The sequence below is a fragment of the Salvia hispanica genome, chromosome 1, assembly GCF_029641045.1.
Source record: "Salvia hispanica isolate PSC_SH4W2 chromosome 1, Shi_PSC_v1, whole genome shotgun sequence".
NCBI classification, from domain to species: Eukaryota; Viridiplantae; Streptophyta; class Magnoliopsida; order Lamiales; family Lamiaceae; genus Salvia; species Salvia hispanica.
In genome coordinates this window covers 44,130,416-44,158,352 of record NC_142692.1, presented here as the reverse complement: position 1 = coordinate 44,158,352, position 27,937 = coordinate 44,130,416, and the positions used below count along the sequence as shown (strand labels likewise).

Sequence of the window (27,937 nt, the reverse complement as noted above, 5' to 3'; positions counted from 1 at the left end):
CTCGTGAGTTGCGGCCCGGCCCGGCGGCGTTATTGATGCTCTTACATACCCATTTAATCTAATGTCACGCCCGCATTTTACTAAGGATAGTAAAACACGGTTAACCATGACCGGGGATGGGGATTAAGAAGAGGGGATAGAAATTTGGGGAAAAGAAACATAGGTAGATCATATATTCGAGGGTTATTTGAAAAGAATATACTTTGAATAGAATAGCTCGATCACAAAGACTCGAGTTAGAGGTTCATACAATACAACTTTATCAAATACCAGAGTCATATAGAAGTGAATTGCTTCAATGCACAGCGGAAACGACTGAAACACGGTTCCATGTATGAAGACATGAACCTCCGAGAGTACTGCATAAGAATAAGAGTAAGCCCCACTTTGGATCAACACCCTCCACTCCATCACAACTCAACCTGCACATTAGAAATACATGCAGGGCTGAGTACAAAAAGTACTCAGTGAACACATTGCCGAAAGATACACATATATATTTATAAAAATATTGTCAAGCCATCGTTAGAGTAATCCTTGGGGGTTTTCCTCAAAAAGACCCAAACTTACTAAATTCTTTTACTTTAAAAGTTCGTCTGATCAGACTTCATTCCTTCTGTAATTTGCCATATCTGAACATTCCTTCTTGTGCCGGGAAAGTGGCCACTTTCCGCGGACACCGGACCGGCCAACCCTCTCAATGACACACAGTCCACGTGTACACTAGTCCGAGTAGGGACTCTCCCCTTGCTGGGACCCGAATTCGATTCTTACTTTAATTGGCATAGCACATTCGGTATAACCAACACAGATAGACATCATTACATAAAACCAAAACAATTTATGGCAAGACAATATCATTTGCATAGATAAATATTATCTCAAAATATTTCATACTTTTCATTTGTATATAAGTTCGAAAGTTCACCTTGTATGCTTCCAACTCCGTAAAATAATATTAACTCACTTGGAGTTACGTTCCTCGCGATGGACCTTGTCCAATAAAAGATAATCACGATTTAACTTCAAGAATTAAATAAAAGCATATGATATGCACCTAAGATATGCATCCTATCTTCTTGTTCTTTCCAACGTTATTCCTTTCACTTAATTAAATGGAGAGATCACTTAACAAATAAAATCAAGACTTTACTTTAACCAACTTACGCAAGCCTACATATTTAAATTAATTCAAGGGAGTATAAGCCCAAAAAATTAATTTAATCCAAGCTAAATCTTAACTTAAAAATAAATCAAGTATAGTCTAATAACTTAACTAACCCAAGAGGAAACTAATTCATAAACATGGACTCATATATCATTTTTATTCTGGCCCAAGCACTTTATCCATTTAATTATCTTGGCCCAAAGAATTAAATTAAGAGGTCCAACTTATTTAGTTTAAAGAGGCCCAATCTTGAAATAAAACTTAAAGTCCAAAATAATTTAAAAATAAGAGCCCAAGACTATGAATAATGAGAGAAAACCCACTCTCATTCTCTCCTCTCACTTCCTGCGCCTCCATTCCACTCCCAACGTCTCTCTCTCCCTCTCTCAACTCCCTCAGCTTCGCCGGAACTCCGCCATGGCTCGTCGGCGTCGACCGGACCAGCGGTCAGCCTCCACGGCGTCCCCCTTCTCTCCTCTCTCGTTTCTCCCTCTCTCGGTCAGCCGCTGCCCAACTTAGGCTCGGCCTTCATCCAGCGACGAGCTGGTCCTTCCAGCCGCCGCCTGCCACCACCGCCGCTGCATACACGGCGGTCTCACTGCCGTCGCCATCCGCCGTCGACCGAGAGAGGTAAGGTTCTCACATCCCTTTTATTTAATTTTTCTTACTAAAGATTTGATTTTGAAAACACAAAACTTAGTATCTGATTTTGAAAGTTGTAGAAACGGATAGATCGTGAAAAGAGGATCGAAAAGAAAATAAATTTCGTTGTTCTCGCCGGACAGCCACCGGAACGCCGCCGGACAGCCGACGGAGCTCCGTCGACGTCGCCGGGCAGAATCTTCGGCTTGAGGTGAGGCCCCTATTTCTCTAATTGATTTATCGATTCTATGACTTTGCATATATGATATGTAAATTAGGCTCAACATAGAATAAAATGGTTTTCACACTTGATTTTGAGAAGAAAGAGTTGAAAGGTTGATTATTTGGGGAGCATGCTTATTGTGATTCTATAATCTATATGATTTCATGCTAAAATGACATGCTTGATAAAATCATGCTTGAAAAGAATTGAAAAGATTTAAATGGAGTTTGAGAAAATCCTACCTCAAAAGAATGACAAAGATTGGTTTGATTTGTGCTCCAACTTGAAAATCCTCTTCCCCTTACTTGCTTAAAAACTTGTTCGTAAAAGAGAATTTGAGTGTGTAAGATTTTAGTGGAAAACTTGTGTATTTGTATTTGATAGATGAAAATTACTCTTGCTTTATATACTACATGATTTCCGACAAGGGAGTAAGTATCATCTTCTAATTGTAAACACGTCTCATTCGTGATTAACACGTACCTCTTTGCATGTAGTAACTCTCTTCGTTCAAAGCACATATGTAGCAAATCCCTCTTATATCAACACGTAGGTGATAAGTCTTTACTATGTAATTCATTTCGCAAGACATTTGCATATCTTCCATGGCACGTTTGTCTGCACTGTGAAGGATGTTTTTGGCCCATTATATTGAAATCATAATGTGCATGAATAGTCTTTCACTATTCATCACTATTCTTCACTATATGCATGAAGAGATACATTACATATAAATACACATATATATTTACACACACATATATATCCTCTCGTATGTATTGGTGCCACTTTCAAATGAATAGTCATCTTTGTCTTTGATCATCATTCATAGTTGACTAGGCTTAAAAGATTAGATTGATTTTCTTACCGTGTCAACATTTCTTGTGTGTAGGATCATGATTTGAAGAAAAAGGATGGCATCTCGGGAAGCCATTATTCTTCTTTGTATAGATATAGAAACATGTAGTATTTTTCTCACTTGTATAGAAGAGACTCTATTATGTATAAATAGACATTCAATATATACTTCTACTATAATTGTATATGGACAATTATTTCATAATTTCTTGTGTTCTTGCACATTAAAACTCTTTGAATAAATTTTCTTTCTCACATCAACACTTGATTATCAATGTATATAACCAAGGACAAAATAATGCAACAAAACATAAAGTATAAAATAATACTTACTTTATTTACGTAGAACATTTATTTTTATTTTTTTTCGGGTTGTTACATCTAACGGCTGAAATTTGTCGACATGCGGAATTCTATGTCAAAAACGAAAACTGCTTTTCAAACCTACGGTCTTATATTTTGAGATTTCAAAATAACTTTATTTAGTCATTCACATCATATAATAGTTACGTAACTAATTTATTGTGTAGAACATGCTTCTTAAAAATTCTTAGATTGTCTCATGTGACCAATTATTTTCAGTTATTTAAATTCAAATAGCTTCGTTTAGCCATTCACATCATGTAATAGTTACATAACTAGTAATTTATTGTGTAGAACATGCTTCTTAAAAATTCCTAGATTGTCTCATGTGACCAATTATTTTTAATTAATTAAACTCAAAATAACTTCGTTTAGTCATTCACATCATGTAATAGTTACATAACTATTTATTAACATTACCGATTATTTACACATGTATAGATTTATCATCACATTTTCCATGAAAAAACATCATTATGGGATATGTGAAATTTTTAAAACTTCGTGATATGGTTGTGACAAAGGAGAATTTGACAATTATTTTTTAACAATTTAATTTGGGTTAATTGGTTATTTACATGACCAATTATTTTGATTCCACAGGAAATTAACAATTCCACTTCGTTTAGTTATACACTAAAACGCACACAAAAATGTGATTTAATTTATATTTTAACTACTCCCTTCGTTCCAAGGAAGATGACCCATTCCTTGGACGGCGCAGAAAATTTATACAACTTTATTTTGTGTATGAAGTGGAGAGAATAAAATAAGAGATAGGAAATAAAGTAGAGAGAAAAGTGTATCAACATTTAGTAATGAGTCAATCTTGTTTGAGAGAAACCAAAAATGAAATTGGATCATCTTCAATGGAATGGAAGGAGTACAAGTCTAAAATGGATAAATTATTATTTTATAAGTTTTATGTCACACATATATGACATTTGATAAAATATTAAATAGAATTGGATTTTTGATATAATACGTAAATTTGGTATAAAACACATTTTTTTTCCTAATTAATTAGCTATCAATTAGCTATTAATATAATGTGACGTTTTCCTAAATTATCATCATTGGATTAGTCATAATATATTCTCTAAATTAGTCTTGACTATATACGTTCCTATACTAATAAGGAAAAGGAGAATATATTAACACAATGCATATTTAATTATAGTCATTAAGTAGAAGGAATTAAGTGAAAAGATTAGTATTTGATTCCTTTAATTATTAGGTAAAGAAAATGGAATCATAGGGTCCCTTATATGCACAATTAGTGTAGAACTAGAGACTAAATATTGACCATTAAATTTAGATTTTAATGGCTGAGATTAAAGATATTACATCTTAATTATGTATTCATTCTGTTAATTAATAAGTTCAGTCAAGGGGTAGTCATTTTTATATCTGGAATGGTATGAACGGAATTAGGTTACAGATTGAGTGGGATTTCTATAGAAAATATGTAAACAATTTTTTGAATGTTAGGTTTATAGCAAGATCTACATGGTTCACAATATCAATAGCACACTCGCAAACGGATATAATATGTTTATTCTACTCGTACCATCAGTTATTTTGTTCAAATTCGCATCTTCGTAATGTTACAAATTTGTTGTTAACATAGGGGTGTTTTTTTTTCTTTTTTAATTACTACTCCCTCCGTCCCACTTTAGCAGTCCCATTGACTTTTCTGCACTCATTTTGTAAAAATGATAATAAATAATTAAAGTGGAGAAATAATAAAGTGAAAAAGAGAATAATATAGAGAAGAGTCTTATCTACATTATTCTCTTTTTTACTTTATTATTTCTCCATTTTAACTATTTATTATCATTTTTATAAAACAAGTGCAGAAAAGTCAATGGGACTGCTAAAGCGGGACGGAGAGAGTATTTTTTAGTAAGAACAAATATCATTTTCTTTTAGAATGAGTTTCACTCATTTTATCTGTTGGACAAAAGAAAAGGCATCAAAAAAATTGTGTCATCGGCGTCGCAAGTCGCAACTACCTTGGAAAGCAACAGGTGTTACATTAGACTACCTCAATCTATTGACAAGGTGTTATTTTAATTAGAAAATTTAAAATACTTCCAGCCAACGGCTTTAAAATGGTGAACACAAATTAAATTGTTAATCATGTTCATCTATTGACAAGTGCAAAAATAATTCATTTACCTTAACTAGTGAGCACAAATTAAATTGTTAATTGCCTGCGAAATCAAAAAAATGTCAAATTCTCCTTTGTCACAGCCAAATTAGGAAGTTTTAAAAATCTCAATCATCCCATAATGATGATTTTCTATGACAAATGTGATGGTGTATCTATAAACGTGTAAACTTTGGTGATGTCATTGCCTTTCTTTTTTTAACATAGTTAGAGCATCTATTATAGGTGGATAACTTTTGGTGGACAATTTTTTTTTTTTCCATAGCCCCATTTTATTTGTCCACAGCCATAAAAAAAAGTGTTCGCAGCAATAGCGGACACTTTTTAGTGGACAAATTTCACTTTATTGTTTTTGTTGTATATTTTAATTCAATTACAATTAAAATTATCGGACTATAAATAATAAGAGAACGAGATAATAATAAAATTAAAAATTGCGATGAGACCAAATATTCGTTGTATTCATGGATACCGGAAAATTACATAACGAACATTTAAAAAAAAACATACAAAAACAAATAAAAACACCGCCACCATCTACTCGGTGGCGGAGTCGGAAACCTCTGCCTCATCGTCGTCGCCCACTCCCTCCGGCGCCGCCGCCCCTGCCCCCGGTGTCCCCCCTGGACCAGTCAGCCCCAGCTCCTCTCTGATCCTACACATCAGCTCATAGTATATCGACTTGGTGATCGGGTCGGTGGCCGACTCGTAGAAACGGCAGTTATCTTGCAGTTGTTTCATCAACTGCACATTCAGGTTCCTGTTCAAGACCACATGGGCCCCATGGTCCACGGACTGAGCTCCAGAAGGCGCCTGCGCGCCCCGCGATCCAGACGCGGCCGCCGAGTAGCGGGAGGAACCTGCAGACATCCGGGCGCTGCGGATACTGGCCTTCTGCCCCGGAGGGCGTGAGCGCCTGGTGTGTGTAGGAGAGGGCTCCTCCGCTTGGGCGTCGTTGAGGTCGATTGAGTGTCCGCCGCTGCTGCTGCTGTAGTGCCCGGCTCTGTTGCGTCTGTTGCGCTTCGCCGCGTGACCCTCGGTCTCCTCTGCACAGATGGCCTTGAATTTCGGGCAGTTCTCGAGAACGCGAAACTCCTTCCAGTGGTTGAACTTAGGCTTATATAGCGCATTGTATTGGGACACAGAGAGAGCCTTCACGTCGGCTTCGTTGCGGCCACTCTCAGCGTTGGTAAGGTTGTTGCCGTAGATGCCCGCGAACTTCTTGGTGGGTGTCAGAATCCTCCCAAACTTTTTCCGAAGCTGTTCCGCGTCACGCGGTTTGGCGCCTCTCGGCTTGAACTCATTGTAGGTCAACAAGACGCGCTTCCAAAAGCCCATCTCGGTCTGATCGGTGCCAACACAGGGGTCAGATGTGACGGCATCCCATGCCCTCGCCACAGCAATCGACTCGTCTTTGGTGTAGTGCCCGCCCCGACTTGCTATCGCCGACTCGCTACCGCCGCTGCTGCTGCCATCCCCGTCGCCGTCGCCGCCGCCTCTCCCCCCATCGCCGTCGCCGCCGCCCCTCACCCCACCGCCGTTGCCGCCGCCCCTCCCACCACCACCGTTGCCGCCGCCCCTCCCACCGCCACCGTTGCCGCCGCCCCTCCCACTGCCACCGTCGCCGCCGCCGCCGTCGCCGGTAGATCTCGTCGGCGGGGTCTCCGGTAGGCCCGGACTCATCAACCCCATCATCTGCTGCAGTGTGAACCTATCGAAATCAGACAAAGGAGTCTGGGTGCGCTGGAAAGAGTGAGAAGGGGTATCCGGTCGCGGATGGTTGGGCGAGTCCATAGTCGGTCGATAATCTCCAAACGCCGAACGACCCAAATTCCTCTGATGAGAAGACTGACCCTGATATTGGCTTTGTTGCCACGGCGGGGATGTCGGTGACCATGGCTGGAATGGAGGGGGACTGAGACTCGATCCCCGGGGGGTGGGACTCGATCCCCACAGCTGAGATGGCTGGGAAGAAGGATAGTATCCGTATCCCTTTCTTCCGTGCCGGGTGAATCTTCGTCTCTCCCGTGCATCTCGGTAAAATCTAGGGTTGTGAAATTGGGGGTGGAGTGAAAATGGGTGTGGAGTGGAAGACAAATTGGTGGGTATTTATTTAAATAAGCCAATAAATTAAATAAAAATTCGAAAAAAAAAAAACCCGGCGGTCCGCCGCGGCGGTGTTGCCGCGCAATAGGTAGGCGCGGCGACCGCCGCTTTTCTCTCTCCAGCGGCCCGTCCTCGGCGCAAAGCCGGCGATCTTCCGTCCGCCCCAGCCCATTCGTCCGCCCCCGGGGCGGACGCGACTCCAGCTATAGCCCGCCGCGGCTAAGCCGGGAAGGGGGCGGCCGGCGCGCCGCCCCTATAGTGGGTGCTCTTAGTACTCTCTCAATCCGCCAATAGGAGTCATATTTATAAGCGGCACGAGTTTTAAGAAATGTAAAAAAAAATAAGAGAAAGAAAAAGTTAGTGGAATAAGAGTTTCATTTACATATAATATTTTTAAATAAAATGTAAGTAAAATGAGTTAGTCATATGTGAAACCTACTATTATTCATATTAAAATAAACTAGAACTCTTATTCGCTGACGGACCGAAATGAAAAAACAGAACTCCTAATCGAGGACAGAGGGATTATTTAGGAAGAAAGTTCACCCTCGCTTAAAACCTTAAACTTAGTCAGGTCTAATTAGACTTTTAAAAGATAACTTATTTTAAATAGAATATAAACATCTCTTATGCAAAGTTGTTATATTACTAATTCAATACTTAATTACTAACTATAATTAAATAATAGGAGTAGCCATTAGATATTCAAATCAATGGCCTAGATCATCAGCTCCGTAATGTTAATATGATCAACAAAAAACGAGAATAAGGGCATCAAGTCAATTTACAACAAATTAGTTGTAATTAACTTTTGAAAAATATCTCATAACTTTAAAACGGATATAACTTTCTCGATTTAAATTATTTTTTTGCACAACATATGTCAAATTAAAAATAATTTCATAAGGATTCTAACGAGATTTCACTTGCATATGTTCCGATGTCAAAATTTGAAAAAAAATCAATATTTTTAATATTTTCGTACAGTAACAAATGTCAACACAGTATATAAAATATGTCAATATAATACATGTAGAATGTCATTCTTAAAGCGATGACATTCTCATAACATTGTGTTAATATTTTCAAAACAGTATATTTATATATTCATCCAAAACTCTAATTTGGTAGGTTTTTTTTTTTATCTTTTTCGATTTAATCAATAAAAACGAAAAATTACATGTGGCAAATTTTAGACCACTAGATTTCTAAAATCCTATGATTTCAAATTAATTGTAGTTAGCAATTAATGAGTGAGTTAGTAATTGATCACTCCCCCATCTTTACGATGTTCATCTTATATTCTCGTTCATCCTTAGGGAATTTTTGAAGCTCCATATATTAATCAAATTAGGATATTTAATTAATCCCAATATTAATTCAAAACACCAAGTTCTTTGAAAAAATTATTCGGGTAAGTAAATATTTCCTTCATCCCAAGGTAGTTGAGTCATTTCTCTTTTCGGCAAGAAGTCTATCTTCACTTATATTTTACTCTCTCTTTATCTCTCTTACTTTATCATTTTCTTACTTAATCTCTTCACTTTAATTGTTATCAGATCAAATTCTTAAATTATGTGATCAGAAAAGTACCTCAATTATCTTGGAACGGAACTACCTTAGGATGAAGGGAGTGTACAGAAGATTAATTATAATCTCAGATTTAACTAATCGGCTCATCACGTTGATTAGTCGAACCTTTAAATTTGACCAACAATTAATCCCTCCAATCATTTACCTAGATAAGCCCACTTGAAAAAACCCCACCAATTCTGCCCGCCCAAACTAGGATAATTAGACTTTAGCCCATCATTTCTATTTATTTTTATTTAGCTCCATGGCCCACGTACTAGCCCAAGTAAAAGAGTCCAGCTTTAAAAAAAAGGAAAAGAAACGGTGTTTTCTCCCATTGTTACAATTTACTCCATCCGTCCCAGATAATTCGACCTAGTATTCCACTTCGGACCGTCCCACATAATTCGTCTCATTTCACTTTTACCATTTTTTTTATAGTGGACCCCATATTCCACTAACTTTACCATTTTTTATAGTGTACCTCATATTCCACTAACTCATTCATACTCACATTTTATTATAAAATTAATACTTTAAAAGTAGGACCCACATTTCACCAACTTTTTCAACTCACTTTCCATTAGATTTCTTGAAATCTGTGCAGGTCAAAGTATCCCAAATTATTTAGGACGGAGGAAGTATTTTATTTAGCCACATGGATCAACACAAAAGTAATGATTGATTGGAGCTATTTTTCACTAAATTTTAGTATTTAAGACATGGAGTATAAATGATTTCATCTCCAATTTTGAAAAATAAAAATGATTGAAACAGTCATGAATTTTTAATACATAAATGATAAAGTAAAAAAAATAGTAACATAATAAAGAGAAAGATAAAAATATACTTAGGAGTATAAAATAAGAGAGCAAAATAAAAAATAATGGAAATAATGTTAGTAGATTGTGAATTCACTTTCTGAAATCGAAAGTAATAAATATTCAATTTTTAAACGACTGATCAAAATAGAAATAATTTCTACTCTTAAGAAATAATATAAAATTATACTACTCCAATTAAAGTTAAAAAATTATACAAAAGAAAAATATATAAAAAAAGGTTATTAGGGGCTTAAGCCCTTAGAGGACTCCACGTCCGGCCATGGCTGTGTGTGGTGGTGGCCGTCGCTGCCGCCTCCCCTTGTTGACTCCTCTGCGCTGGCAGAGCGCCTCCACTAAAACAATCGCCACCGAAACGACCTCCCAAGATAAGTTCTCCACTTTTGTAACTTTCATAGCCATAGGACTAGTATCTCACCAATTTGGTGAACTTGAGCATTTTATCTTGATATTTAGAAGACATGGTGGTGAAACAAGTTGTTGGCTTGCTTTTTCTGGATTGCATTGAAGATATAACTGTGATATTGATGCCATAGGTTTGGTTATAACTGGAGTGTTTGATATTGATCGAAGAGGTCATCCCGAACCATCAGTGGAACTGTCTACTACTTTTTAATTGAACCTTAATTCACATTAAATTGGGGAAAAGAAATTGAGAAATCCCAGTAAGGCGCCCAAAATAATAGTCATGCATTGAAACGTTGAACAGTTGAACCAAAGCCAATGTGCACACTACCATGAACCCAATAATATAACCTTACAAAAAAGTATGGAAAATAGATTAATACAAAATTCATGAAAAAAGTCCTTAAACATGCAAATAATTATGGAATTTAACTTCTTACTAAACATAATCTTATAATAAAACAATAGCAGATAAAGTTTTATAAACAGAGGACACATTTCCTTTTTAGCTTGTAGACATCATATCTTTTTAAAAAATTCTTTTATGCGTTAAAAGTAATATATAAAAATATTCTCTCAGTCACTTAATAAAATCTGCTATAGGATGGAGGGAGTTTAAGGTTTAGCAAAATCTAAACTTGTTAAACAAGTATTGATAAGGTAACGCTAATTTTGCAAATTTAACTATTAAACAAGTATCGATAAGTAACACTAATTTTGAAAATTTAATTATTAAATAAGTATTGATAAGATAACTTTAATTTTGAAAATTTGATAACCGCGCTATAGAGTGTACATACTCCTGCCTGCGCTGCGAAGCACTGTATCATTTTTTCATTTCTCCCGAAGAAGCAGCAATGGCTTGGCGCGGTGTTGTAATAACTGAGTGAACAATTACATAAAGCTATCTATGATGATTAACCAAGAACGATAGTGAAGGAGCATAAACTATAGAGCGGAAGCGTACCTTGATCCATAACGAATTTAAACGTAGAATTGCTTTGCAGCGGCTATGGATCTTCCAAACGATCAGAGACGTCCTTCACAATAGTCTACCGACAGAATATAGATATATTGAACGTTCTTTTGACGTCTGGGTACCATAACACTAGCGTATATTTATATTAAATACAAACCCCTTTATTTTTTCTATTCGGTCCCTCGTCGAATAGAAAATCTCATATGGTATCTACACTTATTTCCATAACAAAATAAATTAACTTTAGCCTAAACTTTAATCTTTATTGGATCACTTTAATTGGGCAACTGAAAGATAGCCATACACATTAAAATAGTCATGTGGAAGCCCAAAAATTCTAACAATCACACACTTGGGCAACACATGACACCAAATAAATGTGTACAAACCGAATGAACGCTCAAAAGTTGATACGATCTTGGAAGCCGTGCGTCAAGGATTTCAACTGTAGCTGGATTCAATCGGAAACCACCCTATCAAGATGATATCCGAAAGCTATGAAACTGTCCCCATCCGTCTTCGTCTTGGAAACAGCTTCACGTGGGTATCTTGCACATCTCAATCGGAGTCCGAATGAGGGAGTTATGACGGTTTTACAGAAGTCGCGCAGAACTGGCGAGGGAGTCTAGAGAGAACACCCGGGCGGGTGTTTTGCACCCTGCAATTCACCCGACAGGGCGAATCACCCGAGACTTAGATTTTGTGGGCCTTTTCCCACATTTTGGACCCTTAGTATAAATGTCTTTTGATGTCATTTTTCATAGTAGATAAGATTGTGATTAAGATATCTCCTTTGTGAGTTTTTCCTCTTTGAGGAATGTATCCAATTCCTTCCTTGAAGGTTGCTTGTTTCAATTTCATAGATTGATTCAAGTAGAGGTATGCATCAATGGGGTGTATACATTGAGTAGTGGAGCCAAGGGGTGATAGAGCTATTGAAAGTTGCCTATGGTTGTTTCCATCATGTTGGTCAATGTCCTATGGTCATAACTCTTTTATCTCATCATTATGCATATGTTTTCCATTCCCAATCTTCCATCAATTCTTGTTTAGATTCAATTTTTGTTGGTTGGATCTTTTATTATCTTTTACTTTGTGTTGATAAATTGAAAATAGCATCACAAAAATAGTTAGATCAAGCATCATCAATGGGTAATTTCTTGGGAGATGGATCATAAAATACATGGATCCTTATCATTTGGTATCTAGAGCCTAGTACCCACTAGGTGTTTGATCTATTGCTTCCTTGAATTTTATTTTTTTCCTTGTTTTGCTCTGTTTTTGATGGGATGATCGGATTGATCAAATGTGCTTAGATTAAGCTGAAATTTGGTGTGTATGATCTATGTTAAGTGTCCTAGCTACCTGCAAAATCTCATCAAAAAATTACTTCGTTTTCCTAGTTAACTTTGGAGATTAACATCATTGCCCTGTTTTGGCATAGTTGGAGAAAACCATACAAAACCTATCCAATTATCAAATCTGACTATATATGACTATTTTTCCCTTGATCTATACTTGATTGTGAATCTATCCACCAAAATCCATCCAAATTGGGCCTGGGTAACAAACCAAAAAAATTCATAAAGATCAGCCAAATTTCAGCAAAAAGCTTCATCCCATGTCTTGTATTCTTTAGTGTGTGTGTTTGCTCTAGGCCTAGTTTCCTTGCTTTCATATGTTTAATCATAATAACACAAATAATGGACACAAATTCATCCAACTGGTCCTCCCAAATTCTTAATGAGATCAAACTCAACCCAAATAACACAAATAATGGACAAAACATAATACTTTATTTTTGCAGAGAATAATATGAGTTTTATAACTGCATGTTCAAAAACACAATATAGAGCAATAACCAAAATTACTCCCACTGAACGAAAGTACCATTAAACAACATAACACTCATTTGGGCTACATGCCCATAAAATACCTTGAGTGATAGTCCCTTAATGAACAGATTTGTCATCATCAAATCTGTTCCCTTAATACTGCAGAGTTATTGTCACAACATAACTTAAGTGGTCTTTCAATACCTTATAGTATGCAGCCTAGTGACAAAATTTTACAGTCATATTCAATAACTAGATGCCCCAAAACAAGTTCCAAATTCTGTTGTCATGGCTCTACAGCCAACAGACACAGGTAGCTTAAAATGGATCCTTTAGTGTATTGACATCTAACAAAATCAGAATCAAAATTCCTAAAGGTCTCTCCAAATGATCTGATTTTCTGTATGTGAGCATGTAATGCTTAGTTTTCTGTATATATCTCATAACCCGTTTTGCTGCTTTCTAATGATCCATGTCGAGTTATGAGATATCTGCCCAACATATAAACAATTAAAACCAAATTGGATCTAATACATACTTGAGCACGCATTAGGCTCCCAATCGCCGAAGCATATGGAACCTTCTACATTTTCTAAATCTCAAGATTTATTGATAAGACTCGTTTCATGCATTGGTTTAGGGTTAAAAATTGTGCATTTGGGGCGCCAATGTTCGTTATTGAGTTCAGGTGCGTAGTAAAGCTGCTGGGCCTAGGAGTTGCTGTTACCTGACCTGGCAGATGCAAAAGAGATTAAATTGAAGCAAAAATCAGAAGTCGTCGTTCGGACCTGGGAGAATCAAAAGTTGGCGACAGGAGCAGAATGGAGCGAGAGCAGATTATTTTAAAGAGTCTTACTCAAGGGCAAGAGCCTCAAATTACCAAAGGGATTCCCTAGGGATCAGGGCCTCGCATATATAAGGAGCTCAACCTTGAAGAACAAGGCAGACCGAAAACAGCCACTTCTGCACTTTCCTAGCTCTAGCTCTAGTTCCACACTTCAATTATTCATTTCGTCTGCTGCGCACTTGGATATGGAGGATTATGGCCACCGTGGTTCTCATCATCATCGTTATTTTGCTGTGTAACACCGTCTTGTGAAGGCGAAGAAACAATCTTATTTGCTTTCGTTTAGTACTTTGTGGTTTTTAAGTTTCGCGACTTTAGCTTCTTACTTTAATCTACTGGATTCGGACCTATTTCTAGTCATTATGGAAGTTTATGTTTGCTTTTGGTTGGATATCTCTGAGTTTATGTTTATTTCTTGCTTTTAGCTTTCGTCTTGTTATTGTTGGATGTTTGGAGCTGAAATATGTTGGTTTGTTGATGGAGGTTGGGGATTCGCGTATGGAGATGTTTGGATTTTGTTGAATCGTGGTGTTATTGAGTTGGAGTTTCGCGCATTTGGTGTTTGCTGTTTACGTTGTGCATGATCATGGCTGTTTACTTTCTATTTCTGCATCCTTTAGGTCCAGTAGCGTAGATCTGTTAGTTTAGGCTTTAATTTCTTTTTTTAAGTTTAGATCTAAAGCTTGCTCTGTTTTCATGTTGTTTAATACTCTGTTTTATCTGCTATTCTCATTTGATTCCTGAAGAAGATGAAGTTGTTGGTAGTTAGAACCAGATCTGCTTTATGTCAGTACTTTTCTGCATATACTTTACTTTTTCTGCATATCCTCCAGACCATGTCAGTACGATCTGCTTTGTCCCTTTTACTTTTCTGCATGCTTTTCCAGACCCTGGTAGTTTAAGGAAACTTGTCTTGCTTTTCGCTTTATGCTTGTCTGTCCAAATTAGGAAAGTCTGTCTAGTTAAGTTTACTCCAGCTGTTTTAGAGCCTTAAAATATCCTAGTCATGTATGTTCCGTACGTTCCCAGTTCTTAGACCCAGTAGGTAGAGTTAAATTTTTCTATCTCTTAGACCAAGTAGTTTTAAGTTCTCTACCCACAAAAATCGCGTGGTAGCAGCCAACCTCTTTTCCCAAAACATCCTCGAATGCAGTTTTGTAACACCTTCGTCCTCGTGGGATCGATCCTTTACTTCCCTGTGCTAAGCTGTAGTATAGTGGGTTGAGGTTTTTGAAGGAATAGAGTGCACCCAACGACCTCTTTCTGATAGTTTCATGATCTTCTAGCCTCTGAAGTCTAGTCGAGTCCTCTGGACCTGTTAGATCGAGTGACACATATCACACCGCACGCACTGCACTCCTAGGACCTGTCAAAATGGCGCCGTTGCCAGGGACGGCATGGTGTTATTTTGTATTTGCGAATGTTTTGGTGTAAATAGTTTATTTACTATGTTTTCTTTTGTTTCTTTTTTCAGTTTATGAACAGGAGCTACCGGTTCGGACACTGGAACAACTCACCTGGTTGGAGAAGCGCCCAGACTAGTTGGCGGGTCAAGGAAGCGATATTCCCAGTTACCACCACATCGGGGCTTACAACAGGAGATCCAGTTCACTTGAGTTCGGAGAGCGACGAGGAGTCAACTTCGTCAATAAAGAAGGAACCAAAGTCAATCTCAGAAACAGAGGAGGAAAGCGTTGAAGGTATGGCCAATGCAGGCGACGACGATCCGGAGATCGGCTGGCTCACTGCCCATCTAGATGGCGAGTCCGCCCAGGCTATCGTCTTTAACCAGCGCCAGAGGGCGATCAACATCAAAACTAATGTGCTGGGTATTCTACCAAATTTCTCGGGTCGGAGGAATGAATGTCCATATGAATTTCTCAATGAGTTCAGTAAGCTTTGCAGTATTCAGAAGAGGCCCAACGATGCAACAGAGGAGGATTACCGACTACGCGCTATCCCGTTTGCGCTGAAGGGAGAGGCTAACACGTGGTTATTAAGGTTGCCTCCCAACTCGATCCATACGTGGAAGGATTTCAAGTTGGAATTCCTGGATTACTTTTTCCCTTCTAACAAAACAAATGCTCTTAAGAAGGAGATTATAAGGCTAATTTCATGCATCGGTTATGTGGTGAAAAACACTATATTTTACTGGGTCTAACACAATTTTTAAGCCAGGCGTGTGACGAAATCACTAGATCCAGGAAGAGCCGGAGGAAATGGACTAGCGAAGGAAATAAAGGAAAGTGAGCAGAACTTAAGGGAAAAGAATGGCTAGAAGAAGGGAGTCAATAGCTGAGGGCAACAAAGATTATTTATACCTCGCTGGGCCCACTTCAACGCCTATAAATAAAGGAGCATGCATCACGCGCCATATACGATTTTGCTCTTAGCTCACACACAAAAAAACACACACTTGGGAAATGGGAATTTTGGGGTAGTTTAGGGTTCTAAGGGTTTCATCTTCAGGGAAAGTCAGTTGTAACACCGTCCTTGCGAAGGGCGAAGATACAATCTATTTTACATTCTGTTTTAGCACTTTATTTCGTCGAACTTCACGTTTTGGAAGTCGATTTGGTTGTTTCTACTTACCGATTTATCTATGCATTTAGTTTCTGTCATGATGGTGTTTATCTTGTGTTGATCTACGTTGATTCTGTATTGTTTGAAGTTTTATTTCGGCAGTTACATGTTAATCTCTGTTTTGGACAATTCTGTGCTTGATCTGGGGAATTCGGCTGTGGATCTGTGTTGTTGTTGTTGTTGATTGGAGGTTGTTCGGCGATTCTGTAGTTATGGGTATGTTTTTTGGCCGGGTTTGTGTCGGATGCTTGGATCCAGAGTGGATTTAGCATCCGAGGTTGGATCTGAACAGGGGATTCAAGTTGTGCATGGATTTCAGACTTTTTCGCTCTTTTTACAGTTTACTCCGTCTAGTAGCCGTAGATCTGTTTGGTTTTTAATTGTTCTTCGTTAAATTGCTTAAATCCAGTCTGCTTTGTTTTCCAGTCACGTTTCATCTCTGTTTCTACTGAGTTTTTTTTATGCAATTTGATTTGAAGAAGATGATGTCGTTGTTAGTTAGTACTTTAGTTAGTTGTTTTCCAGCTTTTCGTCCGTACTCTGCTTTTTCAGCCATGGTCCCCACCGTCAGATTATTTTCCAGGTCTAGGTAATTTAGAATAGTTTCTTAGATCTAGTGATTGTCTCGGTTTCCAGTTTACATGCATGATTTCTGTTTTGCCTAGATCTAGCTGTTAGCGTAGCAGATTTCAATTCCAAGTTTAGTCTAATTTCCTCAACCCAAAAATGCGTGGCAGCAGCCAACCCAAAAATAGTTCCCGAATCCTTGAGCATGTTCATTTCGCATCCGTCTCTGTGGGATCGATCCCTACTTCCCTGTGCTAAATTTTAGTATACGTGGGTTGAGGGTTTTTGAAGAGGTATTCTGTGTGTCCGACGACCGAGATCTTCCAACGATCCGTGAGTTCCTAGACCGTGTGATCTAGTGGATTCACTGGACCTAGGAGACTTGTTATTCTTTACTATGCACACAGTCAACATACTAAGGAGCTTCAGAGATCCAAGAATGCAAGCAAGAATATGATGAATCGTTGAGCCAATACTGGTCCAGATTTAAGGGGCTGCTCGATGCTTGCCCAAACCACAGGATGATGGAAGCCGAAACCTACTATCTATTCTATGAAGGGGCAAAACCTGAGTCCAAAGACCAGATGAATACCGCTAGTGGAGGAAATTTCACCAAGAGGAAGGTGAGCGAGGCCCGAGAGATACTGGGAAGATTAATTGATGCAAAAAAGGCATACGATTCACCTCGTATCATCCTAAGGAAAGGAAGTGCAGATGCAGTAACAGTGCAAAGTGAAGAAAGAGTGGATGCCCGAGTGGATGCAAGGATGAATGTTAGAATGGAGCAGCTGGAGAAGACTATTCTAACTGCCCTGGGGAAGAACGATTCACCAGGTCCAACAGAAAAAGAAAAACAAGCACTGGGTCCAGAGGATGGTTACAATTATTGCGGATCTCAAGGAGGGATGGATTGTCCAGCCTATATAAATGCTGTAGGAAATTGGATCCAAAATAATCAAGGCAGCAATTGAAACCAGTAGAGAATCAAAGACGCTCCATGGAGGGACAATCCATGCTTCAGGTGGTCCGATGGGAATCAAAACCCTCAACTCCAGATTACTAACTCAGAAGGAAACCAAGGGAACCACCCCAACTGGTCCGGAAGGAATCAAGGGGGGCAGGCAACCAGAATCAAGGAGCACAAGGTAATTGGAGTCAGGGAGGTCAAGGAAATCAACCCAGCTGGAACAATAGGAATCAAAATAACCAGGGAAGCTCATATGTACCCCCACACCAATGGAACAACAACTATCAAGGACCAGGAAATCAGTACAACAATAACCAAGGAGGTCAAGGAAACTTTCGCCCGCCTCAAGGGGGTGGACCAAATCATGGTCAAGGGCCAAGTGGCAGTCAACCGAACTCCCGGGCCCAGAGGAATCTGGACGATATGGTCCATGACCTAGTGACTTCTCAACAGCCCATGCAAAACAACTTGCTGGCAAATAATGACGTGGTCCACAAGCTCCAGGATGCTCAGCAGGAACACAAAGCCGCAATGGGTCTGATGTCGAAGCAATTATCTCAAATCGCAACGTCCCTGAGCGACATGCGAGGAAATGAAGGGATGATTCTAGCCTCAGTAAAGCCACTAGAAAGGGCAAATATCAGCCAAGTTACCCTGAGATCCGGGAAAGCATATGAAGGACCCAAGCTGAAGGTAAATGATGAAATACCAGTGCCGATGAGCGAAGATGTTATCCACCCGGTCCAGCAAAAAGAGGAAGTTAGGGCAGAGGACGATATCCAAGCCGGTGACTTGGGAGGATCGTTACCTCGATGGCTGACCCATTTTTCTTAGACCCGGAACCTGAGGTAGAAACTGAAAAAGTGAAGGGAGAGGCGGAAGAGCCCTCTAAGGATTAAACCTTTTCCCTACCAAGGGGATGCCAAGAAGAAAAAGGACAACCCTGTAGATTTCATGGTGATTCTTGGAAAGCTGGAGATCAATCTCCCGTTCCTGGAGGCTATGAAGCTGCCCCCGTTCAGCCAATTCATTAAGGAGTTCAATGCGGGCAAGGCAAAATCCGATGGAAAGATCGTGATCGGGGAGAATGTATCTGCAGTAATTCAAAAGAGGATAATGCCATCGAAGCAAACTGACCCAGCTATGTTTACCTTACCTATCACTATAGGAGGTGTCAGAGTCGAGCATGCTATGTGTGATCTAGGTGCATCTATTAATGTGTTACCGCTTTCCATATATAAAAAACTGGTAGGAGCAAGAATGACTGATACGAAAGTGGTGATCCAGTTAGCTGATAGATCATGCATTAGCCCTGAAGGAGTGTTAGAAAATGTGATAGTAAAAGTTCATGATTTTCTATACCCCGCTGATTTCCATGTGATAAAGATGAGTGAAAACAAAACTGCTGAGCCTAGTGGCGTTCTTTTAGGAAGACCATTTTTGAGGACCGCTAAGACTATAATTGATGTTTTTGATGGCACCATCTGTTTAGATTACAATGGGGAGAAATTCACTTTTAGCACTGATGAAGCTATGAGGAAACCACTTGACGTGGAAAACCTCCATTTTGTTGATATCATTAACCCCCTGGTCCAGGAGTTTCTTGAGACCGAACTATTGCAGGAACAGGCTGATACCTCGGAGATGACAGAATCTATGAGAAAAGAAGTTGCAGGATGGTGTGAAGCAGTTATTAAACAAGGGCTATCTGATGAAGAAATCACAAAGGCAATAATGGACTTCTGTGGCGATGCAGGATCCACTGGGTCCAAGGGATCAGTCCAACTGGCCAGTGTGGAAAAGTTGGCAGAGTTGGACGAGCTGGTCAAGAAAGGTATGGAGAAAAATCCATTGCCCCCTGAAGTACCCCCTCCGAAGAAAGAATTAAAGAACCTTCCTCCGGGTCTGAAGTATGCCTACCTAGGCAAAGGCGAATTCCTGCCTGTCATAATTAACAGCCTTCTGACCCAGGAGCAGGAAGTCAAGCTATTGGAAGTGCTGGGGAGGAACCAGAAAGCAATAGGGTGGACTCTATCTGACCTAGTGGGGATCAGCCCCGATCTATGTATGCACCACATCCGTTTGGAAGAAGGATCCAAGGCACACCAGGATCTCCAGAGGAAACTCAACCCCAACATGAGAGAGGAAGTCTTAAAGGAATTATTGAAGTTGCTTGCCCTGGGAATCATATACTCCATTCCCGATAGTGAGTGGGTGAGTCCTGTCCACATGGTGCCGAAGAAATCAGGAATACAAGTAGTCAAGAATGACCGCAACGAGCTTGTGCCCACAAGGTTAGTCACGGGGTGGAGAATGTGCATAGACTACCGGAAACTCAATGCGGCCACGCGCAAGGATCATTTCCCGCTACCCTTCATCGACCAAATGCTGGAAAGGTTGGCGGGAAAGCAATACTTCTGCTTTCTAGATGGCTACAATGGATACTTCCAAATCTATGTCAATCCGGAGGATCAGGAGAAGACCACATTTACCTGCCCCTTTGGAACATACGCCTACCGGAGAATGCCTTTTGGTCTGTGCAACGCACCTGGGACATTTCAGCGATGCATGATGAGCATTTTCTCGGATCTACTGGAGGACTTGATAGAAATTTTTATGGATGATTTCACCGTATATGGAGATTCTTTCGAGACTTTACTGGGGCACCTAGATATTGTTTTAAAGAGATGCAGGAAGAAGAACCTGGTGCTGAACTATGAGAAATGCCACTTCATGGTCAAGGAAGGGATAGTACTGGGACATGTTGTATCTGAGAGGGGCATCGAGGTAGATCAAGCAAAGGTGGAGGTAATCTCTAAGCTTCCACACCCAACGAATCAGAAGGAAATTCGAGGATTCTTGGGGCATGCAGGGTTTTACCGAAGGTTCATTATGGACTTCGCAAAAATCGCCCAGCCCCTGACAAGACTTCTGCAGAATGATGTGGAATTTGAGTTTGATGATAAGTGTAAAAAAGCCTTCCAGCTACTCAAGGATCGTCTGGTCACAGCTCCGATAATCCGCTTGCCCAACTGGGATTACCCCTTCGAGGTTATGTGCGACGCAAGTGACTTTGCAATAGGAGCAGTGTTGGGCCAGAGGATCGAAGGAAAAAGCTATGTCATATTTTATGCCTCGAAGACGCTCAACCAGGCCCAGAAGAACTATGACACCACCGAGAAGGAGATGCTGGCTGTGGTGTACTCATTTGAAAAATTCCGGCCATATCTACTGGGGTCGAGGGCAATAGTGTTCACTGACCATGCAGTCATTAAATATCTCCTAGCCAAGAAGGAATCTAAGCCAAGGCTAATCCGATGGGTGCTTCTATGGCAAGAGTTCGATTGGGAAGTCAGAGATAAGAGAGGGACCGAGAATAGAGTGGCTGGCCATTTAAGCAGGATTACCCAAGGAGAAGATGAGGAAGCCGTACCCGATGCTTTTCTCGAAGAGCACTTGTATTACTTAAGGGGATCTGCTAGACTGATTAGATGGGTAGCAGTGTTAGCATTAACTGGGCCCGAGGAGTCAGAGAAACGGAAAGGCAAGCCGAATGACGAGCCTTGGTTCGCGGACCTGGTGAATTATTTAGTTACTGGAGAACTACCTGCCGCACAAGAAATCACTAGGGCCGAGAGGATGAAAATTAAAAGTGATTCCAAGTACTACTTTTGGGATGACCCATACCTCTGGAAGATGGGTTCAAATCAAGTAATAAGAAGGTGTATTCCAGAGTGGGAGCAAAGAGACGTACTGAACCATTGCCATGCACTAGCATGTGGTGGCCATTTCGGCCCAAAGAAAACTGCAAGGAAAGTTCTGGATAGCGGGTTCTACTGGCCTTCGCTGAATAGAGATGCTTATGAGTTTTGCCAAAATTGCAATAGGTGCCAACTGACCGGAGGGATTTCTATGAGAGATGAGATGCCACAGACTCCGATAATAGTCTGCGAGATCTTTGAAGTTTGGGGCATGGACTTCATGGGCCCATTTCCGTCCTCATATGGAAATACGTATATATTGGTTGCTGTGGATTACGTGTCTAAATGGATAGAGGCCAAGCTACAAGTACAAACGACGCGAAGGAAGTTTCAAAGTTCCTAAAGGCCAATATATTCAACCGATATGGCGTGCCCCGAGCGATCATCTCAGACCAAGGGACTCACTTCTGTAATGGGACGATTGAAGCACTAATGAGAAAATATGGAGTCCAGCGTCGGTTATCTACTCCGTATCATCCCCAGTCAAATGGGTAGGCTGAAATCTCAAATCGAGAGATCAAGGGCATCCTAGAGAAGACGGTGAATACCTCAAGGAAGGACTGGAGCAAGCGTCTGGGTGATGCCCTCTGGGCCTATAGAACCGGTTACAAGACACCAATAGGAATGTCACCCTACAGACTGGTATTTGGAAAAATGTGCCACCTGCCTGAGGAGATAGAACACAAAGCGTATTGGGCAGTCAAGGAAATGAATATGAAGGCTCATGCCTATGAGGAAGAGAGGAAGCTGCAGCTGCAGGAGCTAGAGGAATTGAGGTTGGAGTTATATGATTCAGCCATGTGGTATAAGGAGATGACCAAACTCTGGCACGACAAAAACCTTTGGGTCAAGGAGCTGCAGGTCGGGCAGAAAGTACTCCTTTTTCAGTCAAAGCTCAAGCTCATGCCTGGGAAGCTGAAGTCCAAGTGGATAGGGCCTTACACAATCGTTGGCATTCGAGCACATGGAGCAGTGGAAATTCAGGGAGTCAATGCTAACTCTGTTCCTTTCCTTGTTAATGGTCATATAGTGAAAGTGTTTAGGGATAGTTCGGAGTTGTGTGAAGTGGAAGAAATTCCACTCCACACACCTTCCACTATTGCCTAGTAAGCCATGTTTAAATATTCTTCGGAAATTACTGGGTCAGGTAGATAGGGTAAAATTTTCGATAAGCTGACTGGACCAGTTAATTCCCAAGAATATTTAAACATTTTGGTGTAAATAACATGAATAAGTTTTTTTTCATGAAAATACAAAAAATATATATATACTTCTAAAACCCAAAAAGATTTTTGAAAATTCTGATTGTCTATGGAAATGCACAAGTGTGAAAGACTTATCTCTTTGGCCCAGACGTTCAGCAAATTTCATTTTTTTTACTAAGTGTTTAAGATTACCCGGTCAGAGGGAAGTGAGAAAAATCAGGGGGAAGTTTGAATTTTGAAATTCAAAAAGCTGGCGAGGCGTACGGTTAAACGCTGCCAATCATGATATTCCTTTTCTTATTTTTATTTTATTTTCTTTTCTTTTCCTTTTATTTCTTTTATTTTCCTTTTATTTTCTTTTTCCTAAAATAACTTCCCTAAAAACTAATTAACTTCCCTCACCTAAAATTATTTTCTCATAACTCCTAATTCCCAAACTTTTCTTTCTCTCTCTGCAGATCCGAGAACCATCAAAACCACCGCCGTTAACCACCGTCGTAAACAAAGATGCAGAGAAATCCGATGGCGTGCTCAGCCCGCGGGAAGAACCTGCCGAAAGAAAAGACCTAAAAAAAGGTGACGGAGGCAACGAGTTCGACTCCCGCGACCGAGAAAACACCCACGCCGCCACCAGATGAAAATTCCACTCCGCCAGAAGTTCCACCGCAGCCCATACCGACCGAAGTGCAACCACAACCAGACATCGGACAAGACAACCCCGCCGAGGCGAAATCCGACGAAGCAGAACCGGATCCCGAGAAAATCATACAAGAATTCATGAGGAAGTACGGGAAGGGGCCGAAGGCGAGCAAATTCTTTGCCCAAATGTCGGAGGCATGCCGGAAACAAGAAGAGGTAATTCCTGCCCTAACCCCACTTACAATTCCACCAAGACCCCAAACCTTAATCGAAACACCCACTGCACAAGCCTTACCCACAAACCCCGAAAACCCCCAAATTTTACCGGAAACCCTAACCCAAGAGACGAACCCCCCACACACTAGTCCTCAAACAGAAACTGAGCCCCATGTCGAACCCTCTGTAAATGAAGAAGAAACTGGAGAGGAGGAGGGTGATAGGATGGATACAGAGGAGTCAGAAAGAGAGGAGGGAGGGGGTAATCTAGGTGAGCAAGAAGAAACACCGGATGTGGAGGCCGCTGGGTCAGGGAACAAAAGGGAAAAGGAGGAGGGTATAGATGGTGGGGAGAATGATGGAGCAGAGGAAGTAAATCAAGAAGAAACTGGGGATGTGGAAGAGACTGAGGAACAGGGTGTAGAGGACACTGTGGATGGTTGGAAGGATAGTGAGGGCAGCGTAGCTGAAGAAGGTGAAGCAATTGATGACAAGGAGGCTGAGAAGGAAGGTGAGAGTGTTGATGAGGAAGTTGTCGAGAGGGAGACATAGGAGGAAGAAAATGCTAAAGAGGAGGATGTTGAGGAGGAGGAGGAAAGAAACGGCGATGGACAAGATGCCGAGAAAGAGTGTGAAGAGATAGAGACTGATATCGTCGTGGTAGACGATATAACTACTGATGACCAAGGGACCCCAACTGATGAGAGGCTGATGAGGAGGCACTCCCGTCGTAATAGGAAGCAAGTGGATGAGGCAGAGGCAGGCAGGCCCAAGCGCCTGAGGCTGGAGGACATAGAGGAGGCAGAGGATGATATCCCCCTGGTCTAGGAGACTGTGGCAGCCGAGAAGGAAATCTCTCCAGAGGCTATGGAGACGAGATACGAGGCGGAAAGGAAAAGGAAGGAGAAGCATACTGCTAAGCCCCAACAGAAGAAATCTAGCCCCGCGAACACCACTGTGGTGATTAGCGAGCCGGAGGCGATCCGTGTGCCGTTTGCCCATCCAACTGAAGAAGAGGAGGCTGAGATACCAGCCGTGGAGGAGAGCCCTTTCGAAACAATGGAGGTCCTTGTGACCAAGAGGTTGTTGGAAGCCATGGTCCAGTTTGAGGACCCAAAGCTGCAGAAGGCATGTGATGGCCGAGCCACGAATGGGAAGTCGGCGAAATCCGGAAAGAAACCGTGCCTCTCGGACCTGGAGGATCTGGGAGTGGAGAAGAAGTTCATCTCCTACTTCAAAAGCATAAGGTTTGAGTGGCTTCTCAACCACAGCAACGCGGAGGTACCAGTGGCTCTGGCGAAGGAGTTCTTCACGTCCTTCAAGTTCAAACAATCTACAGATCTCGATGCAGACACAATCTCTTTCAGGCTGGGACTACTGACACCCGAGGAGGAGGAAGAAGGAGCGTGGAATGAGAGAGAGATCGGCGCACCCAAGTATACAGCAGGCTTCGATGCTGAGGAGGCCTGGAGGATGGTTGCCCACAAGAAGGTGGCCAAGTTTAAGACAGCACATCGAAGGGGATACACATCACTGACCCTGTACTCCGATTGGCACAAGTATATATCGGGTACAATCTCTTGGGTCAAGTGGGTGCAACCCTCTCCAGAGCTGTATTTCATGTGGTGTATGCTGAACAACGTGAAGGTCCACCTCGGGTACTGGACTGCCCATGCATGCCAGAGAGTCAGAACTCACTCCGACCGCCATCTCTATACGTGCAACTTGCTGGGAGCATACCTCCAGAGGAATGTGTCAATGAAGATAGCCAACTCAGTCACCAACCTGCCAATGTGTAGTGACCCAGGATACTTCGATCTCCCGTTCTTCTTCAACAAGGGATTGACGATAATGAAGGATGGCGTGCTAAGATTTAATGAAGTAGGGAAAGCTGATGGAGTGAAGATAAAGACCGAGAAGGCGGATGAAGAAGGTGATGAGAAAGTGGCAAGTGAAGGGTGGTAGACAAGGATGGAAGAAACGATGTGATGTTGAAGCTGGGAGCAAATACGGTGCAGCAACAGGAGATCTTGCTGAAGTTGCACCAGGAGGCGGTAACTCAGAGGGAGATGATGGCCGTGCAAGCTGACAAGATGGCCCAGGCCGTGGAGACAATGATGAAAATGGTCACTGTGGTTGACCAGAAGATCCTCCGGGCCCAGCAGCAGCGCATGCCTCCGAAGTTGCCCATAGAATCTAGGCAACTAGCCCCGGGAGTCACCCCAGAGAAGCCAGCCTCCAGCGTCCAGGGAATGCTAGCAGAGAAGAAGAGGAAGGACAGTGAGACCACCACCAGTGTACCAGTGAAGAAGAATACCCTTAGGTCAGGTGAACAAAAGACCAAGAAGGATGATGAACCAAAGCCCAACCAGAAGAAAGTGAAGACGGTGCCCAAGAAGTCTGGTCCCACGGGGGACCAGAGCCAGAATTGACCCCCCCCCCTAACCAAGTAATTTAAAATTTCAGTTTTTTTTATGTCTTTTTATGTTTTAGTTCTTTTTACAAAGCATGCCCGTTTATATGTGTCTGTGAATATTTGTGTTATCTTTATGTATATATGTGTTAGCTATCTTCTCCCACTTACCCGATGATCGGTCTAATTGTGAGAAGTTTATTTTATATAGCATGCTTTGGTGTCTGTTTAATTGTGTATCTTCTCCCACTTAGCCCGATTCTCGGTCTAAGTGTGAGAAGTTTGTTTTTATATAATATGTGTTTTGTGAGTCTGTTAAGTGTCTCACTAACTCAGCCCTGTTTTCCACTTCACCAAAAATGCTTGGGGACAAGCATGGTGAAGTGGGAGGGGGGGGAGGAGTTAGTGCAATTTACTGTCAAGTATGTGTGTCTGTTTACTAGGTCTAGGAGTTAGTAGTAAGTTGTTTAGTAGGGAATTCTGTGTTCTGTGTTTATGCATAACTGGTAAATAGAAAGCAAAAGCCCCTTAGTGAGAGTAATGGAAGAGAGAATGCATGTCAACTTTGATGCCCTTTTCCTTAATAAATCAAAATCGGTTTGGATGAAGTAAGGACGATAGAATATGCCTCGACTGATCTAGTTGTGAAGCCCTCCATAAAAGCGAGTTATAAGCCTTAAACACTTCATACTAACACAAAATGAGAGGGCTGCCACTTGATGCTTAGGGAGAAAACTTAGAAGGAGAAAAGTTTTTGGTAATAGAAGTAACCTCTCGGGCCTAGGGAAAAGGTACTGGAGGTATAAGCTGAACGAAGTCCAGGGTATAAGAGGGAGGAATAAACTGGACAAGGTCCAGATATATAAAAAAAAAAAAATAGAGGTATAAGAGCTAAGACAGTGAGGAATAAGCTGGACGAAGTCCAGAGAGGAAGGGAGAAAAAAAAATTATAATAAAAGCTAAGACAGGGGAACTCTCTGACCCGAGGCATCAGTGGTATAGCACTATAAGAGCAAACGATCCTAACATCCCTGGTGAGGAATGAGTGATCGAGCGAATCCAACAGTTAGTGAAGTTAGATGCAATCTTGACAAACTGACAAGCCGATTAGATATAAGAAGGGAAGGGGAAGATTCGGAGACTGTAGATTCTTGGATTGACCTCAATCCTGTGGGGATGGGTGCTAGAAAATAAACCAGTTTATGCATTTATGTGTTTATGTGTGTTTTTATCTGTTTTCTTTGTCTAAATCCTTTAGCGTCTAGGTGTAGTAGTTTGAGTCTTTTTCTTTGTTAGTAGAGTCGGTTAAGGGGAAACCGTGCATTGAAACTTGCCTTATTCCTTTTTCTTGTCTTTATACTTGAGGACAAGTATGGTTTAACTGTGAGCAGTTTGATAAGGCTCGTTTCATGCATTGGTTTAGGGTTAAATATCTGTGCATTTGGGGCGCCAATGTGCGTTATTGAGTTCAGGTACGTAGTAAATCTGCTAGGCCTAGGAGTTGCTGTTACCTGACCTGACAGATGCAAAAGAGATGAAATTGAAGCAAAAATCAGAAGTCGTCGTTCGGACC

At 41.0% G+C, this 27,937-nt stretch overlaps 2 long non-coding RNA genes across 3 annotated transcripts; one reads left to right on the top strand and one right to left on the bottom strand.

Moving 5' to 3' along the window:
* Nucleotides 1–183: 183 nt before the first annotated feature.
* LOC125219719 (uncharacterized) lies at nucleotides 184–2,376 on the bottom strand. Its single transcript, XR_007176191.2, has 3 exons — nucleotides 2,276–2,376; nucleotides 929–993; nucleotides 184–422 (listed from the first exon to the last, which is right to left on the bottom strand). It is a non-coding gene; the product is annotated as an uncharacterized LOC125219719 (long non-coding RNA).
* Nucleotides 1,487–3,096, top strand: LOC125219720 (uncharacterized). Of its 2 annotated transcripts, none has more exons than XR_007176193.2 (3): nucleotides 1,487–1,798; nucleotides 1,891–2,021; nucleotides 2,926–3,096. It is a non-coding gene; the product is annotated as an uncharacterized LOC125219720 (long non-coding RNA). The 2 variants fall into 2 exon arrangements; XR_007176192.2 differs by having other exon boundaries at nucleotides 1,885–2,021.
* The last annotated feature ends 24,841 nt before the right edge of the window (nucleotides 3,097–27,937 follow it).